Source organism: Nothobranchius furzeri, unplaced genomic scaffold (assembly GCF_043380555.1).
Source record: "Nothobranchius furzeri strain GRZ-AD unplaced genomic scaffold, NfurGRZ-RIMD1 Scf079, whole genome shotgun sequence".
NCBI classification, from domain to species: domain Eukaryota; kingdom Metazoa; phylum Chordata; class Actinopteri; order Cyprinodontiformes; family Nothobranchiidae; genus Nothobranchius; species Nothobranchius furzeri.
The window spans coordinates 65,001-72,500 of record NW_027223096.1 but is presented as its reverse complement, the minus strand read 5'-3'; positions in this window follow the sequence as shown (position 1 = coordinate 72,500).

Here is a 7,500-nt window from a genome sequence, read left to right as displayed (position 1 = left end):
TGCCCCCTTGAGGTCTAAAGGATGACCATGAGGTCAAAAGGATGACCAGTAGTTGTGGTTCTCGCCCCGGGACTTGGGTCAGAGTATGGCCCAAGTGGTGCACTTGTGTCGGTCTAGGGAGGCTGTGCCGGTCCCCCTGGAGGTCTAAAGGATGACCAGTAGTTGTGGTTCTCGCCCCGGGACTTGGGTCAGAGTATAGCCCAAGTGGAGCACTTGTGTCGGACTAGGGAGGCTGTGCCGGGCCCCCTGGAGGTCTCAAGGATGACCAGTAGTTGTGGTTCTCACCCCGGGTCGTGGGTCCGAGTCTGGCCCGAGTAGAGCACTTTGGTCGGCTACCGGGGGGTGTGCCGTGCCCCCTGGAGGTCTAAAGGATGACCAGTAGTTGTGGTTCTCGCCCCGGGACTTGGGTCAGAGTATAGCCCAAGTTGAGCACTTGTGTCGGCCTAGGGAGGCTGTGCCGGGCCCCCTGGAGATCTAAAGGATGACCATGAGGTCAAAAGGATGACCAGTAGTTGTGGTTCTCGCCCCGGGACTTGGGTCAGAGTATAGCCCAAGTGGAGCACTTGTGTCGGCCTAGGGAGGCTGTGCCGGGCCCCCTGGAGGTCTAAAGGATGACCAGTAGTTGTGGTTCTCGCACCGGGACTTGGGTCAGAGTACAGCCCAAGTGGAGCACTTGTGTCGGTCTAGGGAGGCTGTGCCGGGCCCCCTGGAGGTCTAAAGGATGACCATGAGGTCAAAAGGATGACCAGTAGTTGTGGTTCTCGCCCCGGGACTTGGGTCAGAGTATAGCCCAAGTGGAGCACTTGTGTCGGACTAGGGAGGCTGTGCCGGGCCCCCTGGAGGTCTAAAGGATGACCATGAGGTCAAAAGGATGACCAGTAGTTGTGGTTCTCGCCCCGGGACTTGGGTCAGAGTATAGCCCAAGTGGAGCACTTGTGTCGGCCTAGGGAGGCTGTGCCGGGCCCCCTGGAGGTCTAAAGGATGACCATGAGGTCAAAAGGATGACCAGTAGTTGTGGTTCTCGCCCCGGGACTTGGGTCAGAGTATAGCCCAAGTGGAGCACTTGTGTCGGACTAGGGAGGCTGTGCCGTGCCCCCTGGAGGTCTAAAGGATGACCAGTAGGTGTGGTTCTCGCACCGGGACTTGGGTCAGAGTATAGCCCAAGTGGAGCACTTGTGTCGGCCTAGGGAGGCTCTGCCGTGCCCCATGGAGGTCTAAAGGATGACCATGAGGTCAAAAGGATGACCAGTAGTTGTGGTTCTCGCCCCGGGACTTGGGTCAGAGTATAGCCCAAGTGGAGCACTTGTGTCGGACTAGGGAGGCTGTGCCGGGCCCCCTGGAGGTCTAAAGGATGACCATGAGGTCAAAAGGATGACCAGTAGTTGTGGTTCTCGCCCCGGGACTTGGGTCAGAGTATAGCCCAAGTGGAGCACTTGTGTCGGCCTAGGGAGGCTGTGCCGGGCCCCCTGGAGGTCTAAAGGATGACCATGAGGTCAAAAGGATGACCAGTAGTTGTGGTTCTCGCCCCGGGACTTGGGTCAGAGTATAGCCCAAGTGGAGCACTTGTGTCGGACTAGGGAGGCTGTGCCGTGCCCCCTGGAGGTCTAAAGGATGACCAGTAGTTGTGGTTCTCGCCCCGGGACTTGGGTCAGAGTACAGCCCAAGTGGAGCACTTGCGTCGGACTAGGGAGGCTGTGCCGGGCCCCCTGGAGGTCTAAAGGATGACCAGTAGTTGTGGTTCTCGCCCCGGGCCGTGGGTCTGAGTATGGCCCAAGTGGGACACTTGTGTCGGACTAGGGAGGCTCTGCCGTGCCCCCTTGAGGTCTAAAGGATGACCATGAGGTCAAAAGGATGACCAGTAGTTGTGGTTCTCGCCCCGGGACTTGGGTCAGAGTATGGCCCAAGTGGTGCACTTGTGTCGGTCTAGGGAGGCTGTGCCGGTCCCCCTGGAGGTCTAAAGGATGACCAGTAGTTGTGGTTCTCGCCCCGGGACTTGGGTCAGAGTATAGCCCAAGTGGAGCACTTGTGTCGGACTAGGGAGGCTGTGCCGGGCCCCCTGGAGGTCTCAAGGATGACCAGTAGTTGTGGTTCTCACCCCGGGTCGTGGGTCCGAGTCTGGCCCGAGTAGAGCACTTTGGTCGGCTACCGGGGGGTGTGCCGTGCCCCCTGGAGGTCTAAAGGATGACCAGTAGTTGTGGTTCTCGCCCCGGGACTTGGGTCAGAGTATAGCCCAAGTTGAGCACTTGTGTCGGCCTAGGGAGGCTGTGCCGGGCCCCCTGGAGATCTAAAGGATGACCATGAGGTCAAAAGGATGACCAGTAGTTGTGGTTCTCGCCCCGGGACTTGGGTCAGAGTATAGCCCAAGTGGAGCACTTGTGTCGGCCTAGGGAGGCTGTGCCGGGCCCCCTGGAGGTCTAAAGGATGACCAGTAGTTGTGGTTCTCGCACCGGGACTTGGGTCAGAGTACAGCCCAAGTGGAGCACTTGTGTCGGTCTAGGGAGGCTGTGCCGGGCCCCCTGGAGGTCTAAAGGATGACCAGTAGTTGTGGTTCTCGCCCCGGGCCGTGGGTCTGAGTATGGCCCAAGTGGGGCACTTGCGTCGGACTGGGGAGGCTCTGCCGCGCCCCCTGGAGGTCAAAAGGATGACCAGTAGTTGTGGTTCTCACCCCGGGTCGTGGGTCCGAGTCTGGCCCGAGTAGATCACTTTGGTCGGCTACCGGGGGGTGTGCCGTGCCCCCTGGAGCCATGGGAGTGAGCTCCAGCAGACTGGTATTTTTCGGAGAACCAGGCCCACACTCCTCAGACTTTGTGCCCAGGGACAGGCCACCAAAATCGGCCGCGGCTCGTGCACTTTGCCCCTGCGTTTCTCCCAGAACCAGAGCCGGAAAAATCCCAAAATTGATGCCCAGAGATAGTCGACTCTGCCTGGAATAGATTGCCACCCAAACCCGCCAACTCACGCTGGTTTTCCGATGGCCTCACCTACTAACCCGAGCATGGTCATCGCTCGCACCTTCCAAAACCTCCAGGGGCGCAGGCACTTTTCATTTACTGGCCATAAGGCCGACCGCCTTAAGCGTTAAGCGATAAGCGAAAGGCTTAGTTTGGACTTAGTTTTTGGAGCGACGAGGTCGCCGTTTTGTCAATTCTGAACCGATTTTCACGCGGTTTTCGACTGCCTGCGCCTGGGGAGCCGCCCAGAAGCCCCAGGCAGTGTTCTGGGTGGACTTCCGGACCGGTCCGGACCCGGTACCGGCCGGGGGAACCGCACCACGCCTCTCGGGCGTTTCTACACCGATTTTCGCGGGGTTTTCGACTGCATAGACGGGGCCACCTGCTGCAGGGCCCGAGGGAGGGCCTGCCTGAGCTGGGTCCGACGCAGGGCCCGGTTCCTGGAGCCCGCTGGGGGGGGGGGGGGGGGGGGTTCTCTAAGGCTCACGGCGGGCTGCTGAGGGGCCGGATCGGATGCAGACAGGCGCTCCTCTGCCCAGGTCTTTGCTCCCCTGCCCCACTAGGAATGGAAGACACACTGCCAACAGCTTCTGGAGGGTGATGGGCCCTGCTGCAGACCAGGTCCGACCCAGGTTTCAGCTATCCCACCCCGCAGGGACTTAAAGACACACTGCCATCAGCTTCTGGAGGCTGCTGAGCTCTACTATAGAGCAGGTCCGACCCAGGTTTCAGCTCCTGCAGCCCACTAGGACTTAAACACACACTGCCATCAGCGTCTGGATGGTGATGGGCCCTGCTGCAGACCAGGTCCGACCCAGGTTTCAGCTATCCCACCCCGCAGGGACTTAAAGACACACTGCCATCAGCTTCTGGAGGCTGCTGAGCTCTACTATAGAGCAGGTCCGACCCAGGTTTCAGCTCCTGCAGCCCACTAGGACTTAAACACACACTGCCATCAGCGTCTGGATGGTGATGGGCCCTGCTGCAGACCAGGTCCGACCCAGGTATCAGCTCCTGCACCCCGCAGGGAATTGAAGACACACTGCCATCAGCTTCTGGAGGCTGCTGAGCTCTGCTATAGACCAGGTCCGACCCAGGTTTCAGCTCCTGCACCCCGCAGGGAACTAAACACACACTGCCATCTGCAACTGGAGGCTGCTGAGCCCTGCTGCAGACCAGGTCCGACCCAGGTTATGGCTCTCCCACCCCCCTGGGACTTAAACACACACAGCCATCAGCTTCTGGATGGTGATGGGCCCTGCTGCAGACCAGGTCCGACCCAGGTTTCTGCTCCTCAACCCCGCAGGGAATTAAAGACACACTGCCATCAGCTTCTGGAGGCTGCTGAGCTCCGCTGCAGGCCAGGTCCGACCCAGGTTACAGCTCTCCCACCCCGCAGGGAATTAAAGACACACTGCCATCAGCTTCTCGATGCTGCTGAGGCCTGCTATAGACCAGGTCCGACCCAGGTTTCTGCTCCTGCACCCCGCATGGACTTAAACCCACACTGCCATCGGATTCTGGAGGCTGCTGAGCCCTGATGCAGACCAGGTCCGACCCAAGTTTCAGCTCTCCCACCCCGCAGGGGATCAAACACACACTGCCATCAGCTGCTGGAGGCTGCTGAGCTCTGCTATAGACCAGGTCCGACCCAGGTTTCAGCTCTCCCACCAGGCAGGGACTTAAACACACACTGCCATCAGCTGCTGGAGGCTGCTGAGCTCTGCCATAGACCAGGTCCGACCCAGGTTTCAGCTCCTGCACCCCGCAGGGACTTAAACACACGCAGCCATCAGCTGCTGGAGGCTGCTGAGCTCTGCTATAGACCAGGTCCGACCCAGGTTTCAGCTCTCACACCAGGCAGGGACTTAAACACACACTGCCGTCAGCTTCTGGAGGCTGCTGAGCCCTGCTGCAGACCAGGTCCGACCCAGGTCTCAGCTCTCCCACCCCGCAGGGACTTAAACACACACTGATATCAGCTTCTGGAGGCTGCTGAGCTCTTCTATAGACCAGGTGCGACCCAGGTTTCTGCTCCTCCACCCCGCAGGGAACTAAACACACACTGCCATCAGCTTCTGGAGGCTGCTGAGCTCTGTTACAGACCAGGTCCGACCCAGGTTTCAGCTCTCCCACCAGGCAGGGTCTTAAAGACACACCGCCATCAGCGTCTGGAGGCTGCGGAGCTCTACTATAGACCAGGTCCGACCCAGGTTTCAGCTCCTCCACCCCGCCATAAGCTGCTGGAGGCTGGCTTCCGCTCCTCCACCCCGCCATCAGCTGCTGGGGGCTGGCTGGCTGCTGGAGGCTGGCTGCTGCTGCTGCTGCTCCTCCACCACGCCATCAGCAGCTGGAGGCTGCTGAGCTCTGCTATAGACCAGGTCCGACCCAGGTTTCAGCTCTCCCACCAGGCAGGGACTTAAACACACACTGCCATCAGCAACTGGAGGCTGCTGAGCTCTGCTGCAGACCAGGTCCGACCCAGCTTTCAGCTCCTGCACCCCGCAGGGACTTAAACACACACTGCCACCAGCTTCTGGAGGGTGATGGGCCCTGCTGTGGACCAGGTCCGACCCGGATATCAGCTCTCCCACCAGGCAGGGACTTAAACACACACTGCAATCAGCTGCTGGAGGCTGCTGAGCTCTTCTATAGACCAGGTCCGACCCAGGTTTCAGCTCTCCTACCAGGCAGGGACTTAAACACACACTGCCATCAGCTTCTGGAGGCTGCCGAGCCCTGCTGCAGACCATGTCCGACCCAGGTTTCAGCTCTCCCACCAGGCAGGGACTTAGAGGCACGCTGCCATCAGCTTCTGGAGGCTGCTGAGCTCTGCCATAGACCAGGTCCGACCCAGGTTTCAGCTCCTGCACCCCGCAGGGACTTAAACACACGCAGCCATCAGCTGCTGGAGGCTGCTGAGCTCTGCTATAGACCAGGTCCGACCCAGGTTTCAGCTCTCCCACCAGGCAGGGACTTAGAGGCACGCTGCCATCAGCTTCTGGAGGCTGCTGAGCTCTGCCATAGACCAGGTCCGACCCAGGTTTCAGCTCCTGCACCCCGCAGGGACTTAAACACACGCAGCCATCAGCTGCTGGAGGCTGCTGAGCTCTGCTATAGACCAGGTCCGACCCAGGTTTCAGCTCTCACACCAGGCAGGGACTTAAACACACACTGCCATCAGCTGCTGGAGGCTGCTGAGCTCTGCTATAGACCAGGTCCGACCCAGGTTTCTGCTCCTCCACCCCGCAGGGAATTAAAGACACACTGCCATCAGCTTCTGGATGGTGATGGGCCCTGCTGCAGACCAAGTCCGACCCGGGTTACAGCTCTCCCACCAGGCAGGGAATTAAACACACACTGCCATCAGCTTCTGCTGGCTGCTGAGCTCTGCTGCAGACCAGGTCCGACCCAGGTTTCAGCTCCTGCACCCCGCAGGGAACTAAACACACACTGCCATCACCTTCTGCTGGCTGCTGAGCCCTGCTGCAGACCAGGTCCGACCCAGGTTTCAGCTCCTGCACCCCGCAGTGGATTAAAGACACACTGCCATCAGGTTCTGGAGGCTGCTGAGCTCTGCTGCAGACCAGGTCCGACCCAGGTTATGGCTCTCCCACCCCGCAGGGACTTAAACACACACCGCCGTCAGCTTCTGGATGGTGATGGGCCCTGCTGCAGACCAGGTCCGACCCACGTTTCAGCTCTCCCACCCCGCAGGGGATGAAACACACACTGCCATCAGCTTCTGGAGGCTGCTGAGCTCTGCTAAAGACCAGGTCCGACCCAGCTTTCAGCTCTCCCACCAGGCAGGGAGTTAAAGACACACTGTCATCGGCTTCTGGAGGGTGCTGAGCCCTGCTGCACACCAAGTCTGACCCAGGTTTCAGCTCATCCACCCCGCAGGGACCTAAACACACACTGCCATCAGCTTCTGAGTGGTAATGGGCCCTGCTGCAGACCAGGTCCGACCCAGGTTTCAGCTCCTCCACCCCGCCATCACCAGCTGGAGGCTGGCTGCTGCTCCTGCACCCTGCCATCAGCTGCTGGAGGCTTCTGTTCCTCCACCCCGCCATCAGCAGCTGGAGGCTGGCTGCTGGAGGCTGGCTGCTGCTCCTCCACCCCGCCATCAGCTGCTGGAGGCTGGCTGCTGCTCCTGCACCCCGCCATCAGCTGCTGGAGGCTGGCTGCTGGAGGCTGGCTGCAGCTCCTCCACCCCACCATCAGCTGCTGGACGCTGGCTGCAGCTCCTGCACCCCGCCATCAGCTGCTGGAGGCTGGCTTCTGCTCCTCCACCCCGCCATCAGCTGATGGAGGCTGCCTGCTTCTCCACCCCGCCATCACTAGCTGGAGGCTGGCTGCTGGAGGCTGGCTGCAGCTCCTCCACCCCGCCATCAGCTGCTGGAGGCTGGCTGCTGCTCCTGCACCCCGCCATCAGCTGCTGGAGGCTGGCTGCTGCTCCTCCACCCAACCATCAGCTGCTGGACGCTGGCTGCAGCTCCTCCACCCCACCATCAGCTGCTGGACGCTGGCTGCAGCTCCTCCACCCCGC